A 14849-nucleotide genomic window follows, 5' to 3' on the forward strand; every position below is an offset into this window, starting at 1 on the left:
AGACATAAAGATAGAGACATAGAGACAGATATAGAGACAGACACATAGAGATAGTGACATAGAGTAATAGAGACATAGATATAGAGATAGAGAGATAGAAACAAAGAGACATAAAGATAGAGACAGAGATATAGAGACAGAGACACAGAGACAGAGACATAAAGATAGAGACATAGAGACATAAAGAAGAGAAAGAGATAGAACATAAAAAGATGAGATGAGAATAGAGACAGAGACATAGAGATAGTGACATAGAGACAGACAGAGAATAGAAACAAAGAGCATAAAGATAGAGACAGAGATATAGAGACAGAGACATAGAGACAGGACATAGAGACATAAAGATAGAGACATAGAGACATAAAGATAGAGACAAGAGATAGAGACATAAAGAATAGAATATAGAGACAGAGACATAGAGATAGTGACATAGAGACAGACAGAGAGATAGAAACAAAGAGACATAGATATAGAGACAAAGAGACATAAAGATAGACATAGAGACATAGATATAGAGACAAAGAGACATAAAGATAGACATAGAGACATAGAGATAGAAACATAGAGACATAAAGATAGAGACATAGAGACAGACATCGAGATAGAGGCATAGAGACATAAATCAGCTCTCTGGTCTTTTCACTGCTTTTTTACCCTCCCTTTCCTTCTTCAATCTTCATATTCAACTTGAGCCTTTTTATCAGTTATTTTACTGAAATGAGCAGTGTAGGTATAATGTAGATTCAGTACTGGGTTGTTGAGTTAGGGAAAGGGCTGCCATTTCCCATAGTCGTGTTACAATTCGTCCTATATTCTGTTAGCAAAGGGTGTAAATCCTATTCTGTTGCTATGGTGCAGCAAACAGTTGATGAGATGAGTCTTGTACTATACATGTTTTACAGTGTATTCATTCAAATATAGAATAAAACTCAGCAAAGTAGCGTAAGAAGTTGAGAGCGGAGACAGATAGTGTCACTCAGTAACCCAACAGTTGTTTGTTGTATTTCATAATCCTCTCTTCCTGTGTTTGGAGAAATCCTCCTCTATAATATACTGTAAACATGGAAGCAGTGGCCTATGCAGATGGGTTACTGACATGGCCAACTGGGACAGATAAGTGAAATTAAATCAGACATTATTTTTTTTTAAGTGTATATCAATGAATTAGTCTCTATCCAACTGGGGAAATAATGGTAGCATTTACAGAATATTTGCTGCTGTCTGAATATTTTATTGTGGTTCCTTAATTATTTGTTATATTTATATTATATATATATATATATATATATTTTAAACTGCATTGTTGATTAAGGGCTTGTAAGTAAGCATTTCACTGTAAGGTCTACTACGCCTGTTGTATTCGGTGCATGCGATAAATACAATTTGATTTTGATTTGATTTAAAGGGCCTGTCTCAATTAGCAAACCTGCATTACAGTGTACTACAGTGGTTCCCAACCAGGGGTACTAGGAACTGAAAAGGGATGGGAACCACTGGTGCACTATATTGCCGGGGTTCTGATAAAAACATAACACGCTTTATGCTCTGGAGAGCACCTCAAAGGGGATCCGTGATGTGTGCAATCAAAGTTCCCAGTCTGCGTGCTGTGCGATGGAGGGAGGTTGGTTTAAGGTGGCCATTGAGCAGAGCACATTGTGCGCAATGTTCGCCTCAACCAGGTACACGCTTAGAAAAAAGGGTTCCAAAAGGGTTCTTCTGCTGTCCCCATAGGAGAACCCTTTCTGGTTCCAGGTAGAACCATTTTTGGTTTCAGGTGGAACGTAGAACCCTCACCTTCTGTGGAAAGGGTTCTCCATGTAACCCAAAATAGTTCTACCTGGAACAAAACAGGGAAAATTATTCAAAGGGTACTACTATGGGGACAGCCGAAAAAACCTTTTAGGTTCTAGATGGCATCTTTTTTTCTAAGAGTTGCTGAGAAAAGCAAACTGGCCGACCTTCTCACCTCGGGGAAAAATAGTTACTATTAAACTAAAAGTATTTAATAGTATTTATAAACTTGTTCATTCGAGCCCTGAATGGTGATTGGCTGACAGCCGTGGTATATCAGACAATATATCACGGGTATGACAAAACATGTATTTTTACTGCTCTAATTACGTTGGTAACCAGTTTATAATAGCAATAAGGCACATCGGSGTTTGTGAAATATGGCCAATATACCACCGCTAAGGGCTGTGTCCAGGCACTCCGTGTTGCGTSGTGCTTAAGAAAGGCCCTCAACCGTGGTATATTGGCCATATACCACACCCCCTCATGCATTATTGCTTAAACAATCCTACATTTTCATGATAATACATAATCATATTTCAGCAACAGAAATGTGCGTAGGCCTAGAATCCAACGACTCGGGTGATACCTACATCTTTAAGCATAGGCTACGTTTTGTTTTACCAAAACTTGGACATTTGAGGATTTTGCTCCATGGGCTGATAATATCACATTGATGTGTATCATCATAACCTGCTCACAATACAATGCTGAGCTGTCATTGACAGGCCTACCCCAAGGAGGTACATTGACACGTAGCAGCTCAACGTCCCATTCAGGATGCATGGAAGAAGTATGTTAATCTACGGCGGGAGGATCAGAGTCACACCAATATATTGTACTGGGGACCGCAGCTGAACTCTATTACATTGAATCGAGGTTTATATTTAGATATAAAAAATACCTGTACTGACATGTAAATTGCCTACAAGGATGGCACCTCATTCAGCATTCAGTGACGCACATACACAAACTGTCTGAACGGACTGGTTTAAAATAGCCTACAATAACAACATACATAATCATTTTGTCAGATTCCAATAATAGTAATAGCCTAGGCTAAACTAACCTACCGTCATGTTTTTGCATAATGCGTAATCTGTCTCCTGATTAGGCAATCCAGATTGCCAGTTCCATGATGCACAGTAAAAGATGTAGCTCTATCTGACCTTACCACACATGGTTCTGATTGTCTTGTCCAAATGGATACTGTTCAAGGCGATGGCCGGTTCGTGGTAGTTTACGCCGTTACTACTGTCAGTAGTTCCCGAATAGAATCCAAATGAAACTGTGTAAAACTTCTCACTCCCAGCATTTATTTAAAGCCAGTTTCCGCGAGCGCGGGCTCCACCCCCCCGGCCTCGTCTCCAAGGCAACTAGGGTAACCACCCTTTCACTGTAACGTACACCAACTTTATACTGCAATGTGGACTACTTCCTAGAACTCAAGTTTTACTGTAAACCTGTCCTTACATATTCCAGAGACTTCACATCATACTATAATTGAGACATCATGTGCACTGAACTGAACTAATACCTGACACTTTGCATAATCAAAAAGAGACCAAGGCATTCTTAACAAACTTCCATGGAGGTAAAGCTTCCTGGAAGCACATTTTCTATCATCAGTGATGGTTATGAAGAACCTGGGAATGTAACTTGTGATGAGTTATAAAAGGAATTTTATGTGGAAAGTCTTTAAACATCCTCATCATCATCCTCATCATCTTCCTCTTCCCCCTTATCATCACCATCTTCCTCCTTCCCCTCATCATCATCCTCATCATCAATATTATTAGATGTTCTTGCATATAGGCTGGTCTAGTTCTTGTGGTCGTTTTGTTTGGCGACTCTAGCAGTCTGGACTTACCACCTGGCAGTCAAACCTGGGTTGTACACCTCAAGACCATGCTATTCCACAGAGCTAAAGCCTAGGCTCGGGTCAAGATCACTCATCATGCGAGCATAGTTCACTGAAGCACCTCCGCTCCACTTGCACCCAGAGCTACAGATAGTAAGAGCAACCAGGTCAAGCATGTCAATGTTTCCTGCCAATGGAGTCTATAGTTCAGTCCAGTCTTTATCATACTATTACTGTGAGTGGGGCAGTGATATCGTCCCAATCCCTGTAATTTTACAATCGTGACATAGCGGTTTATAACTTTGTAGGGTTGGCCAAGGGAGGACCTTGAGAGTAATTACTCACAATCATTTAGCAACAAATAAAGGGCGATAGAAGGAAACATCCACCAAGGGATTGCCCACCTTAAATTAATGGCAGTGAATACTGAGGGATTTTAAGGCACGGGTTGATTGTGCACACAGTAACTAAGCTTTATTGCACATATTAAATGTATATGGTTGTATAACATAGGAACTGTAGTGATAAACCTTCTATATAAACTCTTGTTAATGTAACAGTATAGCTTCCGTCCCTCTCCTCGCCCCTACCTGGGCTTGAACCAGGGACCCTCTGCACACATCAACAACTGCCTCCCACYAAGCATCGTTACCCATCGCTCCACAAAAGCCYCGGCCCTTGCAGAGCAAGGGGAACAACTACTTCAAGGWCTCAGAGCGAGTGAAGTCACCGATTGAAACGCTATTAGCGCGCACCCCGCTAACTAGCTAGCCATTTCACATCGGTTACATTAAGGTGATGCAAAGTGATGTTTGTCCACAGTGTTGTTTGATTGACAGTTTCTTAAGAGGGTAGAGGGTAGAGACAGTCAGAACAGAGAGACAGAGGGGAGAATACACGCAAATAAAATGGTTCTGTATAGTGCCAAATTAGGGTTCTTTGGCTTGTAACCATAGCAGTGCTATATATAACCTTTTTTTTAAGGTTAAATAAAGAACCATGCTCATAAGGTTCTAAATGGAACCTGTATGGTGCTATAAAGAACCCTTTCCAAAGATTATTTAAGATTACTCAGTACAACTTGATTCATTCTCAGTAGAAGTTGTGTTAACCTCAGTAGAAGTTGAGTCAGTCTCAGTAGAAGTTGAGTCATTCTAAGTAAGAGTTGAGTCATTCTCGGTAGGAGTTGAGTCATTCTCGGTAGGAGTTGAGTCAGTCTGATAAAGACTTGACTGGACTATAGACTCCATTGGCAGGGCAAATTTGCTTAGTTGGTATAGTTGCTCTGATTATCTGTCGCTCTGCGTACAAGTGGAACGGAGGTGGTTCAGTGAGCTATGCCTGCATAATGAGTGATCTCGTCTGAGACCTGGAGACGCGAGCCTAGGCTTTAGATATGTGTACTGACATGGTCTTGAGGTGTGTTGACAACACAGGTTTGACTGCCAAACAAAACTGCCACAAGAACTAGACTAGCCTATATGCAACGACATTGAATAATATTGATGATGAGGATGGTGAGMGGAAGGAGGAAGATGATGATGATGAGGAGGGGGAGGAGGAAGATGATGAGGGGGAGGAGGAYGAAGATGATGATGAGGGGAAGGAGGAAGCTGCTGKTGATGATGAGGAGGATGATGGTGATGAGGATGTTTAAAGACTTTCCATTTAAAATTCCTTTCACAACTCATCACAAGTTACACTCACTGTGATTCCAGGAAATTTTACCTCCATGGAAGTGTGTTAATTATGGTTTTSGCTCTTTTTGATTACGCAATSTGTCAGGTATTAGTTCAGTTCAGTGCACATGATGTCTCAATTCCAGTATGACGGAAAGTCTCTGGATCGTGTGTCAACTCTTACTGAGACTAAGAGTGTGCTAATATTAACACTGTACAGATAAACAGCACAAAAAATAAAGATAGAAAAAACTGAGAGAGTTTTATTTTTTATTTATTGTAACCTTGATTTTACCAGGCAGGTCCATTAATAAAAAAATTGTATTGACAATGACAGAGACAGTGGGCAGAAAGTGTAAGAACGAGAGAGACAGAGAGAGAGAGAGAGAGAGAGAGAGAGAGAGAGAGAGAGAGAGAGAGAGAGAGAGAGAGAGAGAGAGAGAGAAACAGAGAGAGAAATGCAGGAAAGAGAGAAACAGAGAGAACGAGAGGAGAGTGAGATCTGCAGTAGTATGGTTCTGTCTGACCACATCATCCCCTCTGACTCTGTTTGAGGAATTTGTGCGAGTCCGGCCAAGTCACACCCCTTTCTGCGCTATGTCCGACCCAGGCCATAACCCTAACCCAGCCAGACGATAGCCTCTCACACTACAGGAATCAGGCCTCATTTTACAGGTGGCCTACCCTGTCATAAAAATAAAACTTAATGCCATCTCAGGAAGGCCCAGAAATGTTCCAGTGAGAGAGAGATCTGAGCAGATGAGGGTATCTGTCTTCAGTGCTGTAATGTACAGTACGAGAGCCCCATCCTTCAGTCAATGGAAAGTAATCCTCATCCACAGAGACCTCCTCACAAAACATTATCACACTCCACCAAGTTCAGCTGGTTATGTATTCACAGTTATACAAGAGCTAGAGTCTATCAGGTGATGGGCATGTTTTGTGGATAAGGATTTCATATATGCAGGCACGTGCTTGCAGTGAGTGCGTTCTGTGTAAGGGTATACAGTTGAAGTCAGAAGTTTACATACACCTTAGCCAAATACATTTAAACTCAGTTCTTCACAATTCCGGACATTTAATCCAAGTAAAAATTCCCTGTTTTAGGTCACCACTTTAGTGGATTACCACTTTATATTAGGAATGTGKAATGTCAGAATAATAGTAGAGAGAATGATTTATTTCAGCTTTTATTTCTTTCATCACATTCCCAATGGGTCAGAAGTTTACATACACTCAATAAGTATTTGGTAGCATTGCCTTTAAATTGTTTATCTTGGGTCAAATGTTGCGGGTAGCCTTCCACAAGCTTCCTACATTAAGTTGGGTGAATTTTGGCCCATTTCTCCTGACAGAGCTGGTGTAACTGAGTCAGGTTTTTAGGCCTCCTTGTTCGCACATGCTTTTTCAGTTCTGCCCACACATTTTCTATGGGATTAAGGTCAGGGATTTGTGATGGCCACTCCAATACCTTGACTTTGTTGTCCTTAAGCCATTTTCCCACAACTTTGGAAGTATGCTTGGGGTCATTGTTCATTTGGAAGACCCATTTGCGATCAAGCTTTAACTTCCTGACTGATGTCTTGAGATGTTGCTTCAATATATCCACATAATTTTCCTTTCCTCATGATGCCATCTATTTTGTGAAGTGCACCAGTCCCTCCTGCAGCAAAGCACCCCCACAACATGATGCCGCCACCCCGTGCTTCACGGTTGGGATGGTGTTCTTCAGCTGGTAAGCCTCCCCCTTTTTAACAATGGTCATTATGGCCAAACAGTTCTTTTTTTTGTTCATCAGACCTGAGGACATTTCAAACTGTAGTCTGGCTTTTTATGGCGGTTATGGAGCAGTGGCTTCTTCCTTGCTGAGCGGCCTTTCAGGTTATGTCGATATAGGACTCATTCTACTGTGGATATAGATACTTTGTACCTGTTTCCTCCAGCATCTTCACAAGGTCCTTTGCTGTTGTTCTGGGATTGATTTGCACTTTTCGCACAAAAGTACGTTCATCTCTAGGAGACAGAACGCGTCTCCTTCCTGAGCATTATGACGGCTGTATGGTCCCATGSTGTTTAWACTTGCGTACTATTGTTTGCACAGATGAACTTGGTACCTTCAGGCATTTGGAAATTGCTCCCAAGGATGAACCAGACTTGTGGAGGTCTTGTTAGGATTTATGTTTATGCACTATAGCCTGCTACCATATTGTATGAAGATGAATATTGTTTTGTTACACACACACACAAACAATGCAGATGTGTGTATGTGTGTAAAGACTGATCAACAGAGTGACAGGCTATAAAAGCTGTGGTCAATCTGGAGAGGGGAGGGGTGCATATCTCTTAAGCCAACCAGGGAGGGTAGGGCACTGGACAATACCATATTAGGAACWGTTTGAGTGTAGAATCGACGGGAAGACACAAGACGGATCTAATCTACCCAACGACCAGATGCGGACATCTGAAAGAAGGGGACCAGTCTGAGTACCGGCGATAGGCTGAGCAAAGTTTAAACCATGCTCAGCCTCTACTGTGATAGGCCAACAGACGCGTTGGAACTACGRCATCACGGTATAAGAACAGCTGTTTACGTACTTCCTGCCAGTTCCCTGTTTTACCCTGCGCGGTGATACAGCGAAKCCGTATATACYAAAATTGCATTTGCCATTTATTGTTTGCGTTAATTAAACATAATTAAAGAAAGTTAGCAGACCTTGCTTTTTATTTATCCTGATACCGGATTTGAAAAACGCAAAGCTCACAGTCTACACATTTTTTTCTGAGGTCTTTGCTGATTTATTTTGATTTTCCCATGATTTCAAGCAAAGAGGCACTGAGTTTGAAGGTAGGCCTTGAAATACATTACAGGTACACCTCCAATTGACTCAAATTATATCAATTAGCCTATCAGAAGCTTCTAAAGCCATGACATCATTTTCTGGAATTTTCCAAGCTGTTTAAAGGCACAGTCAACTTAGTGTATGTAAACTTCTGACACACTGGAATTGTGATACAGTGTATTATAAGTGATGTCCTAACCGACTTGCCAAAACTATAGTTTGTTAACAAGAAATTTGTGGAGTGGTAGAAAAACCAGTTTTAATGACTCCAACCTAAGTGTATGTAKATTTCTGACTTCAACTGTATGTGCTATGTTAGTGTAGTGTATGCTGTGTGTGTGTCCGTCTGTCAATCAATAACATTTTATTTGTCACAAGTTACCATGAAATGCTTATTTACAAGCCCTTTCCCAACAATGCAGAGTTTAATAGGAAAACATTTCTAAAATAAAATAGAAACACAATAAATAGCAATAACGAGGCTGTGTTCAAGGAGTAGCAGTGATGAATTCATGAACTTCTTAGATGAAAAGATCATGATCATTAGAAAGCAAGTCATTAGAAAGCAAAGCTCAGTTGTCCTGAGTCTGCACAGGACTGCCAAGACCAAGGATCAATGGAGACACTAACGTTTTTTAATCCTGTATCTCTTCACATACAATCTCCCGGGTGGCGCAGTGGTCTAGGGCACTGCATCGCAGTGCTAGCTGCGCCACCAGAGTCTCTGGGTTCACGCCCAGGCTGGGCTGGGTTCGCGCGCAGGCTCTGTCCAACCGGGAGATCCCGTGGGGCGACGCACAATTGGCATACGTCGTCCGGGTTTAGGGAGGGTTTTTGCCGGTAGGAGGTTTGCCGCGTAGGATATCCTTGTCTCGAAGTATGTACAAAAAAAAATAATATTAGTAAAATGTATGCACTCTACTGAAGTCGCTCTGGATAAGAGCGTGCTGCTCTTGGCCGGTAGGGCATTCCTTGTCTCCAGTATGTAAAAATGTAATTAAAAGGTATGCACTCTACTGTAAGTCGCTCTGGATAAGAGCGTCTGCTGAAATGACTAAAATGTAAATGTAATTACAGTATTCATGAAAATAGGTCATGCCTCTAAACCTTCAAGCTGCATACTGAACTTTATTCCAACTAAACTACTGAAAAAGCTACATAATAAATGGCACCCTATCCATTGGATGTGTACCAAACACACTAAAAGTGCAGTCATAAAACCTTTCTTGAAAAAGTAAACCTTGACCCGGAAAAGTGTAAAAAACTATCAGCCTGTATCGAATTTCCCATTCCTCAATAAAAAAAAAAAAAAAGCTGTTGCACTGCAACTCACTGCTTTCCTGAAGACAAATGACGTATACGAAATGCTTCAGTCTGGTTTTACACCCTATATTAGCATTGAGACTGCAACTTGAATGTGGTAAATTACCTTTTAATGGCGTCAGACCAAGGCTCTGCATCTGTCCTCATGCTCGTAGACCTTTTGTGCTGCTTTTGACACCATCGATCACCACATTCTTTTAGAGAGATTAGAAACCCTAATTGGTCTACACGGACAAGTTCTTGCCTGGTTTAGATCTTATATGTCGGAAAGGTATCAGTTGTCTCTGTGGATGGTTTTCCTCTGACATTTTAATTTAAAGTTTTGGCGTTCCTCAAGGTTCCGTTTTAGGACCACTATTGTTTTCACTTTATATTCTACTTCTTGGTGATGTCATTCAGAAACACAATGTCAACTTTCACTGCTGTGCAGACGACACAGAGCTGTACATTCTGATGAAACATAGTGAAGCCCCAAAATTGCCTACCCTGGAAGCCTGTGTTTCAGACATAAGGAAGTGGATAGCGGCACATGTTTAACTTTTAAACTCGGACAAATCAGAGTTGCCAGTTCTAGGTCCCAAGAAACAAAGAGATCTGCTGTTGGATCTGCCCTTGCTGTCTCTGCCTGTCCAGCTCCCCTCTCCCCACTGTGATTTTCTGCCTCTGACCCTATTACGGGGGCTGAGTCACTGGCTTACTAGTGCTTTTCCATACCGTCCCTAGGAGGGGTGCATCACTTGAGTCACAGACGTGATGTTCTTGTCTGGTTTTGCGCCCCCTCGGGCTTGTGCGGTGGGCTAAACTCAGCCTTGTCTCAGAGTAGTAAGTTGGTTGTCTGTTTTTATTTTTATTTTATCCCCTTTTCTCCCCAATTTCGTGGTATCCAATTGTTAGTAATTACTATCTTGTCTCATCACTACAACTCCCGTACAGGCTCGGGAGACAGGCTCTGCTTGCACTGCAAGCCTTGGTTAGTGCGCACTGCGCACTGCGCCTGGCCCGCCACGCCACAGGAGTCACTGGTGCGCGAGACAAGGATAACCCTCTCTAACCCGGACGACGCGAGGCCAATTGTACGTCACCCCARGGACCTCCCAGACGCAGCCGGCTGCGACAGAGCCTGGGCGCAAACCCAGAGTCTCTGGTGGCACAGCTAGCGCTGCGATGCAGTGCCCTAGACCACTGCGCCACCCAGGAGGCCAGTTGGTTGTCTGTTGATATGCCTCTAGTGGTGTGGGGGCTGTGCTTTGGCAAAATGGGTGGGGTTATTTCCTGCCTGGTTGGCCCGGTCCGGGGGTAGCGTCGGATGGGACCACAGTGTCCCCCGACCCCGCCTGTCTCAGCCCCCAGTATCTATGGTGCAATAGTCTATGTTGCGGAYGCTTGGGTCAGTCTGTTATATCTGGTGTAATTCCCCTGTCTTATCTGGTGTCCTGTATTAATTTATGTATGCTCCCTCTAATTCTATCTATCTATCTATCTCCCTCTCTCCCACCCCATCCAGAGGATCTGAGCCCTAGGGCCATGCCTCAGGACTAACTGGCCTGATGACTCCTGGCTGTCCCCAGTCCACCTGGTCGTGCTGTTGCTCCAGTTTCAACTGTTCTGCCTGCGGCTATGGAACCCTGACCTYTTCACCGGATGTGCTACCTTGTCTCGGACATGCTGTTTTTGACTATCTCTCTCMCTACCGCACCTGCTGTCTCGACCTCTGAATGCTSGGCTATGAAAAGTCAACTGACATTTACTCCTGAAGTACTGACCTGTTGCACCCTCTACAACCTCTGCACCCTCTACTACCCTCTACAACCACCTTATTATTTTACCCTGCTGGTCATCTATGAACGTTGAACATATTGAACAACAATCTGGSCTTAATGGCCATGTACTCTTATAATCTCCTCCCGGCACAGCCAGAAGAGGACTGGCTCAGGACTGGCTCAGAGCCTGGTTCCTCTCTAGGTTTATTACAAGGTTTCTGCCTTTCTAGGGAGTTTTTCCTAGCCACCGTGCTTCTACATCTGCATTGCTTGCTGTTTGGGGTTTTAGTCTGGGTTTCTGTATAGCACTTTGTGACGTCAGCGGATGTAAAAATGGGCTTTATAAATACATTTGATTGATTGATTTAATTCAGGCTGTAACCAAGGGTGAAAGTAGAATATATTTATTCCCGGTACGAGGCCTCCTATGTGTGCATGCACCAAAATAAATATATTGGCCATATCATAGAATTACATATAGAAACKCTATTCATTCAATATGATCTATGTGGGCCTTGTCTTAAACATATGTCGTTTAACTTTTAAAATGACATAAACACAACCAGTCATGATGTTTTCATCTGATTGTCAAAGTCACTTCAACGGACTCCTTTACTAGGCTACCTGCGCACCTTCATCCACTTGCAACATATTTCCAGCCTCCAAACACTGTACATGTCTCTCTATACATTTTGGGATGACAACCCAACAGGCCATGGGATGACAACCCAACTCGGGATGAGGGGTTTTAGCGGTGTGACCAATTGGAGGTTACTTTGTAGCAATGCAAATATCACGGTACAGCTATATAGACACTCAATCATCAGTTACTTTTTAATGGTACGTTTACAAATATATATTATGATAAATAGAATTGAAACGTGTGTTCATTATGGTAATTGGTGAAATAAGTATAGCCAGTTGAGTAATAGCAGATAGTAAAAAAGACGATCACTATTTACCTGGCTAAAAGAGAAGGAATATAATATCTATTGTTGACAGAAACTCATTCAACAATTTTAGATGAAGTTTTGAGGAAAAGGACAGGGCAAATGAACGGGGAGAAATTCAAAAGGGGTAATGATTTTAATTAACAGTAATTTTGATCCAAATGTGCAAATTGTCCGAAAGATCCTCAAGGCAGAAAGAGATTTAAAATATTTATTGACCATAAACAGATATGGCTTATTAACCTAACGACCAGCTTCTTTGAAAATATATATTAGAATTTATCAACTCTACAAGAACACTAGACTCTATTATTATGGTGGAAGATTTTAATATGGTTTAAAATATTCTATTGACCGAAAAGGGAAATCACCCTCAGGCACTGAAGGAAATCATGAATGTCATGGATATATTGGAATTAGTGGATATATGGGAGGCTTAAATACCCTGACCTAGTGAGATATAACATAGCGGAGGCTTAATCAAGCTAGTCGTCTTGATTACTATTCCTTATGTCATTCTCATCTGGCACAAAAAGTCACAATAATTGGTATATAATTTATATTACTCTTACAGAATTTCCACGTGGGTGAGGATATTGGAAATTTAATCAAAGCCTACTGGATGAAAACTTGTTTTTACTAGGACAGAATAATTTATAAACTGACTTTTTCCGACATAACATAAGGTACAGCAGATCTCCCTTATTGTATGGGCAATGGGACTAGAGGCCATGCAATTCAGTAACTCATCTATAACAAAATTAAATTGAAGGACTAACAGTACAGATAGCTAGCAATAACAAACTGTACCAATAGAGGCTCAGAGTAAGGTTAGAAGGAAAAACAAAAGAAATGGAGGAGCTTATTGAAAGAAGAACCAATGTAATATATTATAAAAAAAAGCGAACTGCACCAAATTATTTTCAATCTTCAATATAGAAATCTACCCCAAAAATGTATTGAAATGTTTACAAATGATGGAGTCACTCACCATATATTTTGAAAGAGGAGTAAAAGTACTTATTAGAAATATGTTTCCGTTTCAGTCCTCCTCCATCTCCATACCAAAGCTAATTGTATGGATTTTTTCTTATTAATAAGTACAGAAAAGACTTCATGTGGAACGAGCCAAATTACAGCAGGAGGAACTTCTTGAGTAATTTAAAGCATTTAAGTCCAGGAAACTCCACGTCTGGATGGCATACCAGTGGAAGTATACCAAACTTTTTTTGATGTACTCAGAGGACCATTATTAGCARRTTTAAACCACTACTATATATAAACGGTAGATTATCGGACACGCAACAAGAACGTCTGATTTAATTATTACTGAAACAGGATCCAAGTGGTATATATAAAGATCCAGTCCATTTAAAAAAATGGAGGCCTCTCAGTGTTGTGATGCAAAAATTCTAGCTAAATGCTTGGCTCATAGAATTAAAAAGGTTTTGTCAGATATTATTCATCCTAATCAGACAGGTTTTTGACATGGATGATACATTGGAGATACTATAAGACAAGTATTGGAAACAATAGCACAATATGAAATATCGGGGAAACCAGGCCAGGTTTTCATAGCTGATCTTGAAAAGGCTTTTGATAAAGTATGACTGGAGTTTATATATAAATGCCTGGAATATTTACATTTTATGAAAATATCTTATAAAATGGGTTAAAGTTATGTATAGTAACCCTAGGTGTAAAATAGTAAATAATGGCTACATCTCAGAAAGTACTAAACTGTCAAGAGGAGTAAAACAAAGTTGTCCACTATCGGCATATCTATATATTATTGCCATTGAAATGTTAGCTGTTAAAATTAGATCCAACAATAATATCAAGGGATTAGAAATCCATGGCTTAAAAACAAAGGTGTCATTGTACGCTGATGATTCATGTTTTCTATTAAAACCACAATTAGAATTCCTCCACAGCCTCATAGATGATCTAGATACTTTTTCTAACCTCTCTGGATTAAAACCAAATGATGATAAGTGTACTATATTACGCATTGGCTAACAAAAAAAATTATACTTTTACATTAGTGTGTAGTTTACCAATAAAATGGTTTGACGGGTATGTGGATATACATATCCCAAAAGAAAGAAATGATCTTACTCAAATATATTTTTTATAGAAACTTACCATGGAAAGGAAAATACCTGTCTATTTGTGGAAAAATCACCCTGATTAACTCATTAGTCATATCACAGTTTATCTATTTGCTTATGGTTTTGCCTACACCTAGTGACCTGTTTTTCAATTGTATGAACAAAAATATTCCATTTTATTTGGAATGGCAAGCCAGAACAAATTAAAAGGGCCTATTTATATAATGAATATGAATTCAGAGGGCAGAAATGATTAAATATTAAAGCATTAGACCTCTCACTAAAGGCATCAGTCATACAAAAGTTATACTTACCTGTAAATCCAAAATGGTTCTCTAGTAAATTAGTAAGAATGTCTCACCCCATGTTCAAGAATGGCCTTTTTCCCTTTATTCAGATTACAACTGCTCACTTTCGGTTATTTAAAAACGAAATCATCGCCAAAATATTGTTATTTTTTAAACAAGCCTTAGAAAGACACAAAACAACTACCCACAAAACACAGGTGGGAAAAGGCTACCTAAGTATGGTTCT

At 40.6% G+C, this 14849-nt stretch overlaps 1 pseudogene; it reads right to left on the reverse strand.

Annotated features, from left to right (window-relative positions):
• Positions 1-14849, reverse strand: part of LOC111967114 (glutamine--fructose-6-phosphate aminotransferase [isomerizing] 2-like) — a 62588-nt pseudogene that overhangs the window by 42546 nt on the left and 5193 nt on the right.

Source organism: Salvelinus sp. IW2-2015, linkage group LG8 (genome assembly GCF_002910315.2).
Source record: "Salvelinus sp. IW2-2015 linkage group LG8, ASM291031v2, whole genome shotgun sequence".
Classification (NCBI taxonomy): Eukaryota; Metazoa; Chordata; class Actinopteri; order Salmoniformes; family Salmonidae; genus Salvelinus; species Salvelinus sp. IW2-2015.